The 12,346-nt window shown below is 43.6% G+C and overlaps 1 long non-coding RNA gene across 3 annotated transcripts in view; it reads right to left on the bottom strand.

Moving 5' to 3' along the window:
- Positions 1-11,976, bottom strand: part of LOC146855396 (uncharacterized) — a 200,263-nt gene extending 188,287 nt beyond the window's left edge. For 2 of the 3 annotated variants that reach the window (XR_014980828.1, XR_014980830.1), the window contains exon 1: positions 11,200-11,353. This is a non-coding gene — a long non-coding RNA (uncharacterized LOC146855396). Of the gene's footprint in view, positions 1-11,199; positions 11,354-11,847 lie in introns of those variants that run through there. The other variant, XR_014980829.1, reaches the window with a different exon arrangement.
- Between the last annotated feature and the right edge of the window lie 370 nt (positions 11,977-12,346).

The raw sequence follows: 12,346 nt of genomic DNA, 5'->3' as shown, positions 1-12,346 counted from the left end.
ACCACCCCACCTCAGGTGGTTTAATTATGAGATTACTGTGGCTCAAAAAAAATTAAAAGCAGTCCTCTCTAAAAATCCCTTTGTCAAGGAAGAGGTAATAGAGAGCGTAGGGCATACAAAGTTATCTTGGAGGCCAGAAAATCTGAGCCGAGGGAGGCTGCCTAGGAAGAGTTGGACAAGGCATCTAGGTTGAGGGACAGCGCCTCCTTTTGGAAGGTGGTAAGTCAACCATTCTTTACTGGTTATGATTAGCCTACTCTGGGGTCAGTAATACCAGTCGAAACTTGGGTGTAGCATTTTTGGAATATTTTCAATCCTGGTAATGAAAAGGCTATTAGTCCCCCAAGTCAAGAGCATAGTCACAACCTAGGACCATACAAGGCACTGAGTGTCATGATAGACACTATTTATGTAATCACAGCCACCAGGCAAAGCCCGGAGGGGAAGGATCCTGTGCCTGATGGGGTCCCCGTGGACCTCTTCAAAGAAAATGAAGCACTTTGGGTTCCCATTTTAACTAATTTTTTAAAGCATCAATTAAGGAAGAACTAATCCTATCATGGATCAACGCTGTTGTTGTCTCAATATTTAAGAAGGAGGATCAGAACTTCCCAGCCTGTTATCGTCACATATCCCTCCTGTCTCTCTAAAATGTTTGGGTAAGGTTCTTGCCACGAAACTTGAAGCCTGGCTGGAAAGGAATCATTCTCTGTCCAAATCCCAGTATGGATTTTGAAAAGGGGGTCGACATTGTGGAGTAGTGAATCAATCTGCAACTGATCATAGCAAAATATGTCACGGCAAGTAGAGGTTCCATCTAACTATTCATGGACCTTTCTTCTGCCTTCGATTTGGTCAATAGGAGAAAGTTGTGGATTTGTATGACTAGGATGGGGATTGAATCAGGTTTAATAGGGCTCACACAAATAATTCAATGTGACAGCAAACATCAGTGTTAGATTTGGTGATGATGGGTGTTAGAAGGTGGTTCTGACACTATGAGCCGCCCGGATTTTTCGCTTTTTGAGCACCTAATTGTTGAGCTTTTACTCTGGGGGAGCCTCATAAGTTGGGACTCACCCACAGTGAACTCAGGATGTAAGAGACTGCATGGGGATTTTACTGGTGTTCCCCTGGCTTGACCAGGCCACTGCGCAGCAGCTGGAGTAAGGGACACCGGGCTGGTTACATGCAGACACATGTGTACATGCGTGTGCACACGTGTACGGGCTGCGCAGGGGAGATTCCTAGCATGCGCAGTTCAGGAGCAGCTAAAAAGTGAATGGTGTGGCAGGACTTATGCAGTATTGGGTGGTGACATGGATTAGGCTTTATGCACTGGAAAGAAACATGCCAGGGAAAGTCAGTGTGTCTGACTGTTTTTTTACTTCATTATTCCCCTATGAGAATGTGGAGCCATGGGCTAGGTTAACTTCCATTAGGCCTACAGATTCCAGACACGCGCTTAAGTCCATGGTAGAGGATGTGAAAATAAGTATTCTGCAGAGTCCAAAGTCATATATGTACTGCTTTTGGGTCATCCAGAACTGTCATATTTCTCTGAGCCAGCCATGACTAGACCCAGGCTGAGGGCTGACCTCAGCTGGATAGATTGATAACCTTTCTTCCACAAGGGAGGGCCTCCTCTCCATGGAGAGAAGATGGGTGGGGCTACAGGCTCATCCAATAGCAGCTGTCACTGGGTGCCAGGCACCAGGCTGCACCAAGGAGGGAAGGCAGCGTGGGGGATGAGGCTTCAGAGACATGTGGCCGGAGACGCCATTTTGAACAAACCCAGAAACTGGACAAGAAGGAGGGAGCAGGGGCAGGGACGTGATGTGTCACTGTTTGATAGGACCAACAGAGGCTTCCTGCCAGCCCCCTACTCAACTTTTAAAAAGTGCTTGCAGAGGAAGAGAAGCTCTCTCTGGGGTGTGGTCTGCTGCGGCTGAAGGTCCTGGAGCCTGGAGCAATGGGCAGTTGGAAGGAGAGACCCCCTGACTGCCCCCAGGACCCTAACAGCACCAGAAGAAGAGCCCAGGACCGGAGCGCAGGAGCAGTGGCCTCTGCGCAGGGAGAAGAGAGGCCAAGGAGGAGAGCCAGGCGAAAGGCTGGCGCAGGGAGCCAGTGAAGACAGCACCCTGCTGAATCTACCCTCTCAGAGACCCAGAGGGCGGAGGAGAGTGTTCCCAGTGGCTGGGGCTAGTAAAGAGGAGCATGAAACGCCCCATAATGCCTCGCCAGGCATTTTTATATCTGCCGTTTTGGTGCTTTGTGGCCCCCAGAGGAGGGGGGTCACCCTCACTTGTGAAAAGGTGCTGGGGAGAGCTGCTGGACAAGCGCAGTCTTTTCCCCCCCAGCACGAAGAAAAGTCCCACCCTCAGTGTCATGGGGACCTAAAGGAAACTACCCCTCAAGGGCTCAGCTAGCATTTAAACACATTCTAGGCTGGAACTTTTGTTCCACAGCTGAGGGTGTGTGGAGAAGTGCATCATGAAGTGAAGGGCTGAGCTGGGGATGTGAGAAGAAGTGTATCCCCTGGAGGTGAAGTGGTGTAATTGCACCGAAATGCATTTACTAGTGGTTATTTCTTTTTAGGTGGACTGAAAGTCACATGTGTAAAGTGAAATACCTGTGTAAGGTGATGTTAAGCTAAATGGAGTTATGTTGCTGGACCTTCCTGCTAGGGGGTCTGGCTGTATTTATGTAATCTCATGCTTTTACCTTTGATTCCTTTTAAAGTGAAGAAGCGCACTGCAGGAGAAGTGTAGTTGCCAGGAGTACTTCTTTAGAAGGGACTGTAAGTCACATGTGTAAGGAGATGTCATAAGCCAAGTGGGGTTATGTTGCCAGACAGTCCTGCTAGGGTGTCTGGCTGTATATGCTCAATCCTGTGATTTCATCTGTGATGCCTTTAGGGGCTGTAATTGCAATGCATTCAAATGATCAACCAAGGTGATGAGTACTGTCATTCTAAAGTGTGCGTAAACATGGATTCTTGCTGCTGCGCTTAGGTGAAGACCCCAGACTGCTAGCCCTTAAGATATAGAGGTGCATACTTTATGGTCAGTAGGAGATGCTCAGTCAGGGCCATGTGTCACCAAGGCAGGTTTACCCCTTTTTAATGCTTGTTGAGGTAATGGGGTGGGTCGCCACTGGGATGGTGCCAGTGCGCAGGGCCCTCGCTCCAGGTTATGTTCAACTATCTGCATTGGGGGAACGTTGATGTGCATACATGGGAGTGGTGGTACTAGACCCCCACCCCCCCTGTGGGAGGGGTGGAGATGTTATGCAATGTCACAAAGTCATTCCAACAGCTTATGTATATTTGTAAATCGGTGCATAGTATTGAGTAGTGTGTGTGTTTAATAAATGTACACTTACTTTTATTAAGCAAAGTACATACTGGACAATCAATTATTGAGTGTTATTTTTGTGCACCTGCAAATGGCGATTACTAGCCCACACCACCTCCCTTTAGTAAGCCTCAGACTGCTCTGCAACGCTACCCTCAGAGTCAGGCGCTACAATTGGGTGTTTGGTTCCCAGTGAAGGACAAATGTAGTCATGTTATTTGTGCAGGCGTCACAGATGCTGCCTCGTTTTCCAACAATGGGGAACTTACAGAGACCATCAGGTCACACCTAGGGGTGAGACAAGGGTATGCTTGGCCCCTCTTCTGTTCCTTATGGCTAGGAATCCCACCTGACTAGGAGAGGAAAGGATCTCCCTAGAATTAAGGCAAGAGCCTTTTCCCATGCTGTTGTATGCAGGTGATGCTGTTCTAATGGCAAGGACTGCTAATGGTCTCCAGATCCTTTTAGAAGGATTTTATACTTTTATGGGGGTCTCGATCCTAAAAAAAACATACAAAAATCTTTTATGATGTGCTTAAGCACTAGAAATGTGAAAACTAGGACTTTCTTTATGGAGGGGAAAGAAATTAATTGAGTAAAGCATTTCAATTATCTTGGACTTTCCTTTGATCAAAATCTAACCTGGCAGAGCCAGGGCCGCTCATACTAAAAGAGCTTTGGAGGTGCTGTTCTCATTTACGAGAAGGCTGGACCACAAACTAATAAAAGAACTGCCTGAGATTTATCAGAGTATATGTGTCTGTGTGGTCACTTATGGGACAGGGTTCTGGGGCTATGAAAGTCCCGGGCCAAATCAGCAGGTAGAAAATAAGTATGTTCGTATGCTATTGGCCGCTGTCCAATTATGCCCTGCCTTTATGTGCCTGTCAGAGTTGGGCTTAACACCAGTAGGTGACAGGATAAAGCTGGCACCAATACTCTTATGGCTAAGTATTTGAGTGAACCCTAATGACCAACTCTCTAAGGAAGTATTGGGGTAGTGTCTTTCTTTGGACAATGCCCTCAATATACCCTGGATTACATTTATATTTTTTTTTCTAGAGTTGGCTCTGCAGCAGTACACCAAAAACCTGGCAAGCATTGGCTCCAGGGCTATCTCCAGGGTAAAGGAGACATTTCGGTATAGGCAAGATAATGCCCAGAGGCGGCTTTTGATAATCTGCTTTTAAGCCGCACTTATAACCCAATCAATTTGACACAGTGGTGTGAGCCTTATCGCTCTTGGTTTTGGAATAGGAACCTCAAGTTTAATTGAACAAGACTACGATTTAGCCTATTGCACCTGATAGTTGCTTTTCCTAGGAATATAGTCAGGGGAGAACCTCTGCCTGAATGTCCATGCAATAACACTGCCACTCAAGTACATTACACTTTATTGTATTTTGCTCTCTGCATTCTCATGCTAGGAAGAGAATTCTCTGCCCTAGTTTTCGCCCCTTTAATATGAACTCCCATAAGTGGTGCCATAAGGAGACTTTTGAGAAATTGCGAAGGCTGGAGAATAAGAAAATTTGCACAGCAGTGGGATATTTTCTCCGTCTTTCACTGGGGGTCTGAAACAAATATGGCTCAATATATCTACCCCACCTCTTTCACATATGTATGTCAGGATCTGATCACATTTTTTTACTTGTAACATTTTTTAGTCTTTAGTATGAGAGCCATCGGCCCTTTTATATCTGTTAATGCATCTTATTATTGACATTTACCTTATGTAGTGTCTTCTGCGAAAAAAAAAAAACTATATAGTCCCCAGCTGTGTCCTGAATTTTGTAATGCTGCTCTATTTATCTAATGTTTTTATCATCTGCACTTTTATGGCTGCATATTGGCCAAATAAAGTGACTGACTGACAGTGGACAAGCCAGTGATTACAGAAATTCTACCACCAAATCCAATCTATTTTCTTACAGACCCACACCTCTTTTTGCAGCACTTCCTCTTTGCCTTCTTGTAAAACTACCCATGAGCCTCTATTTCAAGATGGCAAAACCCAGCTGTCATCAGGCCATACCTAAGCCACTCCCTTATTCAGATGAGCTCTGTTCCTGCCTCAAAGAGATAAATGTGATTTCCCTCCTACAGTGACTGATGCCTCGCTGTTTGGGGCAGTCCTAGAAATGAACAGTAGAAGTCTTCCATTGGCATCTTCAAGTCAACAGAAGGCATGCTAAAACTGCCCTTTTTCTGCTCTCTACTCTTTCCTATCCACATATAGCCAATCTCAGCTTGGTCGTCAGCAGTTAACAGCCACTGACCTATGCTGGGCTCATAGCTAAGCCAGTGTCCACTTATAAGGAGTTGTTAACGCTGCTAGTCAAGGATGTGTATTTCTGCTCTGGAGGTATGATGAGTGGCCAAACTGGTTTTAGGATAATTCTGATTCAGACAGCTGGAAAAATATTTTTATAAAGTTAATTTTTAAGCATAAGATAAAAAATAATTTGACATTACCATTAAATCAGATTTTAAAAGCTAAGAAAGAAACTACTTTGTAGTCTCTTAGTAGCCTTTTCCTAAGTGGAGATAGGGAATCAATAATTTCCCCCTAGGGATATTTAGGTACAAGTCTACAAGGCCTACATAGAAAAATAGCTTTTAGCTCTTATATCACTGTGACGGCACACTAACCCCAATGTGTAGTGTGCTCTAATTTTATATATAGGCACCCTGAACTTTCAGCTAACAAGGAACAATTTAGGGGTGACTTATGAATATATAATATGCTTTTCCTTCAAGGCAAATCCATTGTCCCTGCCAAATGTCAATGCAGTGCATTTAAACTGAAGTTCGGCAGGAGCAGTGCTTCAGACACACATTTATGTCATATGTGTGGTATACTCCACACTGCAGCCTACATATGACGTTTAACTTTCCATGGCTTATGTGCACTTTAGTAAAGATCAAAAAATTGGGGGGAGGAAGAAGCAGAGGTTCATTCAGCTTCCAAGAGGTACTGGTTATCTATCAGAAAGGGGGCGGGGGGTAATGAACCACATAAGTCTCAGTACCAGAGTTTCAGAACTTTTTGTGCCTTTTATTCACCATGTATAATAGAGACAGAGAAGTAAAAAAGGTGAAATAGGAAGTTCCAAAGTGCAATACATGTTTTAGAGGAATGGCACATGTGGTTCTCACGAGCACAAACTGTGGGACCACACTAAAAATAGGGTAATTTCTTACAATCTGTTTGAGATTTTTTTAATTAATAAATATGTAGGTGGCAATACGTTAATGGCATGTACTACAGATAGTAAGTAAGAGTAAAAAAAACAGATACAGAATCACATGATTTCAATGGCCTCGTGAAATTACAATGTTGTGTGACTGAGCTATAAAACAAAGGGCTCACAATGGCTTCAATTCCTGACTTTTTCTTGTTTATTTTTGGCTTGGACAAAAATTTATTTATGCTGGATAATTCACGTAATTTGGGGAATTTCATGGTATGCTTTTTTAGGCAAACTTCCCCAAATTACACCACTTGGCATAATTATGTGCCATTTGCTAAAAAGATTTACAGCTAATGCATGTGATAAACAGAACAAGAGATACAGTAGTTCACTGTGCTTATGTTAAAATGAATCCTTGTACCAAGAAATAAAATATAGCACAAAAACCAGAGTAGCATTTCACATAGTTATATGTAATTTTGCCATATTTATGCAAAAACAAATTTTGCACACCCCTACATTCTTCAGTCAAACTTGCTGCTCCGGCTGGATGCCTGGTCCAAGAAGAAGAGTAGGACCCACAATGAAATGCCGTGGGGGAGTTAGTAGCTCGGCTATTCAAGGCCAAAATGGAGGCAACTGAGGTGGCCTTTCACTGGCTGGTGGAGTTGAAGGTAGAGGCGTCTCCGCCTCCCAGCTGGATGGAAAACATCACTGCCACCGTGGGCATTCAAGCTGTACTACCCGGCACCCCTCCCAAGCAGCCAGTCACCCCTCCTCCCCTTCACTCATGGAGCCCATCCCCCACAAAGTCCTCAAGTCCCCAGAGACTCTGAGGAGAGTACAGGATGAATTTAGTAAGGCAAAGGATGATCCAGATAAGGGCTTTTTCTAAAAGCACACAATAGAAAACATTTTTCCTCCCCTCCCACCTCCCTGAATCCACTAAACTACACAGGGTCTCACAGGATCCATTTACCACCGGAATGCTAAATGTACCACTAAACCCCACGAAATTTGGAATTCTGTGCAGATTTAACAACGGAAAAACTGCCCCGCACAGTGATTCTCTGTTTCATGGGAGTGGAGGAAACGCTACCAGACAGATGCTAAGATGGCCTACAAAAAGGCTTGAAGTGACTATTGTACTCTATGCAAAGTAACTTGTGCTGAGTTTGTCTCTCAAACAATTTCTCAAGTGCAGCACTGCCCTAAAACCCTCTTTAAGGTAGTTAAAGAAATATCTGGGTCTAATACTCAGACTACCCCTCACGCTCTAACTAGAACGCAATGTGAGAACCTTGCTCTCTTCTTTGTGGATAAAGTTGAAAAATATATTCTGCACTAGCCAATGATAATTGTTAAATACCTCACACAATAACAACACCACCCCTACTGCTACCAGTGCCTGGGTGACTCAGATCCACAACAATGTTAAATCTACCATTAGGCTGGAACCGTGGTCCCTCTTGGAACATTGCACTTTTAACCGACTCCTGGCTAGCATCAAATTAGGCTCCCCTTGTGACCTTCTTCCTATCTCTGTGATGAAACAGCTTGAGGCTCCCACGCACTTGCGGATTATGGACCTCCTCAACGCCTCTTTACAGGAAGGTTCTGTTCCTCAGGAATGGAAACATCCCATGGTGCTCCCTCTTTTAAAGAAACCCAATGCAGATCATACTGTGCCATCAAATGTCCACCCTATCTCACTGCTCCCGGCCTTCTCCAAGATCCTCAAAAAACATGTTAATTTCCAGCTGACTTCTTTTGTTGAGTCTCAGAATTTTCTTCACCCTTCTCAGTCGGGTTTCAGAGCATGATTCTCCACGGAATCTACTTTACTTGGAGTTACCGAAATTCTGAGACATTGACTGGATCATGACGATACGGTGGCTATAATTTTACTCGATCTCATTGCCGCTTTTGATACGGTGTCTCACACTGTTTTGCTGCGAGCGTAGCTTTGTTTGAGCCTTGGAGGCTCAGCATTACAGCATTACAGTGGCTCCGCTCTTTCTTAACTGACCAAACTTTTCAGGTTTTTTCTACCTTGGCAAGCTCTAATCTCCATTCATCTTCCTATGGAGTCCCTTAAAGGTTCGGTGCTTAGTCCTTTGCTCTTCAAAGTTCCCATTTGCCCTCTTGCAGATATTGCCGAAGAGGCACGGTTGTCCCTATTTTCCTATGCTAACGACACGCATATAATTTTTTTCCTCAACTTACTCAAACTGAATGGAGAGAAAATTGAAGTTATGATCCTAGGAAAAGAGCAAGATCTTTGGTGATCTCAACACTGGCCTACCAAAATGGGCACCCTACCTCAACTGGTACATCAAGTTGGCAACCTGGCTTTCATCATTGACGACCACCTGTCAATGAAACAACAAATCATTAAGGTGGCCTCAACCTGCTTTACCATTCTAAAATGGATAAAGAAAATTCTGTGAATGATACCCCTCTCTGTTCAACGAACTGTAGTCCATGCCCAGATTACGTCCAGGTTTGACTATGGCAATGCTCTATACTTAGGCTCTAATAAAACTACAGTACAAAAGGTTGCAGGTGGTGCAAAATGCAGCTGCCAGACTGCTCTGTCAGGTCCCAAGGACTGTGTCAGCTACCGACTCTCTTTGCGATCTTCACTGGCTTAAAGTGGAGAATAGTGTTAAATTTAAAGCCTTGAGCTTTATGTTCAAAATTTATTTTGGAACAGCCCCACACTACTTGCAATCTTTAATCCAACTCAATACACCCCCTCATCCACTAGGTTCTGCTGGACAGTCCATATTTGCTATTCCCAGAATCAAATTTACTCGGATGGGTGGCAGGTCCTTTTCCTTTCTGGGACCCTCCCTATGGAATTCTCTTCCGATCTCAATACTGGAGGAAACCGTTCTTGGAAGTTTCCGTAGAAGAGTGAAGACATGGCTATTATTTAAATAACATAAAATAACATGGGGATTAACTCATAGTTGCACTGTACTGGGTGGATTTACCAGACCTTTATGGAACATCCACCCTAATACATGCAACACGTAAATGGAGCCAAGGAATTGCAATGGAAGTGGCAGGGCCTCCAAATCAACAGTATGCTGATGATAGACAAACACACTGAAAATATTCCCACCAAATGATATCTGTACTAGTATTACATAACATGAACACTGGTAATACACATTTACAAAATCATTTAAAAAACAAAACAATCATTGGCAAATCCATTAGGATGGTAGCTAATGCCAGACATATTGACATTGCCAATGCTCGTTTTTGATAGTGCTAAATACCCCACTCGTGTTGTTTCTAGGTGTTGAAATGATGCATGAAATATAGAATCTGACTTTCAGGCAATCCTTTGTCTATCGGCCCAAAACCTAGCATTGAGCAAGGCCCACACGGACTTTGCAAAGAATAACAGTGAACCACAGTGGGGTCACACTCAGGGAGACTGTGGAAGAGTGTTTTTCAAAGGTTGGGCAGAATATCGTAGAAGACAATTTCAATCTGAAAGTAAAGACTTGACCAGCTGTGTCAGAATATTTATTGAACCTGGCACAGCACACAACACTGGAGCATTACAGCACAGTATAGGGTGCATATCCCAATGTAACACATCAGCACAATACATGCGTGTGCATTAAAAGAACATAGCATAACAGGTATAACATTAAGACAACAAATTACAGAGCAGTGCCACTTAGCAACATTGCAATAGAACATGACAGCCTAAATCCAAAACTAGATAGGAGAACGACATGTCAGCATTATACACAACACAACACGTGTAATCAGCTAAGACATAAAACAACATGCCAGCAAAAATCACAGCACCAGCATTACACATGACGGTGCAGCATCATAGCGGCACAACCTAAAAACTCAACACAATATGACATAACATGACGTGTATTGTATATCATATCCTAACATGGGAGCAGAACAATTTCACATAGCAAAACAGCAGACCTATAACATAATAGGTAAACATTACAAAACAGAACAGAAATGAACAAAGCAGAACATCGTAGCACACAGAGAAACAAGACCTGCATAACAAATATCACCTGACATAAAATAGTATAACCCAGCTATGCAGAATGGCTACATTACTGCACAGTGAAATCCTGTCTAAATTAAACGATATAGGAGAACAACATATACGCTCAACAAAACGCAGTATCATAATGGACATCCCCTACCACAACATACCGGGCAATTCAACACAACACAAGAACAAAGCAACCACGCATGACAACATATCATAAGTGGTGTAACATAACCTAGCAGCTCTGTGTACACTTTATCACTGGCATAGATTTACAAACCCGGCTCATTTTTTTTCAACTGAAGTTGTGCTGCACAATTTAAATGTTTAGCCAAGTACGATTTTTCCCAATTAAACACACTGTGCTTTAATTTCATGACTCCTCATCAAGAATTCTTCAAACTGCTGTTGCGTTGAAGCTTGATGTAGTGCATAAATGTGTAAAAGAAGAAGTTCCAGGGGGGCCCAGATGCTTCTATGAAGCTCGCTGGCTCCGCTGCCGAGTTTCAGTATTGCAAAATGCCACGGTTTCTACTCTTTATCACACCTCATGCCTCTTTCATCCACCACTCCACTCTCCCTTCTCTTAGACTGCACTCACCCATGGCCCCTTTCAGCTTTCCGTTCTCCCTCACTCTTTTTCTGTCTTTCTCTTCTGCTTTCTTTGCTGGTTTTCTGTTTCTTGTTCTGGGACAAAGATTGAATGTTAAAAACAAGCCTTGGTCCCGACAAAAATGAGTGCCGGTGGGACTCGTCTGCAATCATCAGCAATTCACCACTGATTTGTTTCTCCTACAAACCATAGTTATGGGACAATTAAGTCGAATTGCTTCCTTTGCGAGGTAAGCCAGGACTATAATTCCCATAATACCCTGCGATGATAAAAAAAAAAAACACTTGGCTAAAGAACGCATCCGGATGAAACAAATGTACCTGCCAATCCCCCCCCCCCCCCCCCCCTCAGGTCAGAAGGTCCAGTCAGTGTTTTTTTCTGCATTCTGGGATGTGCAGCACTGGTTTTAGGAACCAGGGACACTTGGCTTGGCAGTACAGAGACACTGGCGACGATATGGAGACCGAGGTAAACAGTGACTGGATTCTGAAAATACATAGCAGAGCCAGTGAGTGAAGCACTACCACGGAGTAGAGCTGGATACCAAGAAATCTCGTTCTTCTCTTGAAGAGATGGGGGGCAGTGAAATGCAATCAGCAGGGAAACAGTTCGTATGAGACAAAAATGCAAACTTACTTGTCGGGCCAGGTGCCCATTTCATAGGCTGCGAGCTTGTTCTCGATTTATTATTGCGAGAACTCTGGCAGGTGTTCTTGGAGTGCAAACTGGCCCCTAAGTCTCGGCCAACTCCTAATTTCATTAAAGGTTATGTCATCCGAGCGGCAGGGACAGCTGTGTGGGATCTGTGACGTGCCTGCGCCATCGTAACTCATTATTGGAATGTCCGCATTGAGAGAAGTGGCTCCTCGTAGAATCCTTCATTGGCAGAGAAGATCTCTTTTTACAAGCATTGGTAAATGCATTAGGTTTCGCCTATGTAATTATAATAAGCTGTTTTTTGTTGTAAGTGGTAGTTTGCTGAGGCGTTGTGCAATATATTACAGAAAGTCTGTTAAAGTGTTATGGCTTGTTTATGTACAAAAAGTCAATAAATTTTTCCGTTACGAGTGGTCTAATACGGGAATGTAATAACAACATTTTGACAAATGAAATGAAAGAAGGTAATAATAGAATT

The sequence above is a fragment of the Triturus cristatus genome, chromosome 4_1 (genome assembly GCF_964204655.1).
Source record: "Triturus cristatus chromosome 4_1, aTriCri1.1, whole genome shotgun sequence".
Lineage (NCBI taxonomy): Eukaryota > Metazoa > Chordata > Amphibia > Caudata > Salamandridae > Triturus > Triturus cristatus.
The sequence above is the reverse complement of the archived record's forward strand: the minus strand, read 5'-3'. Positions and strand labels throughout refer to the sequence as shown.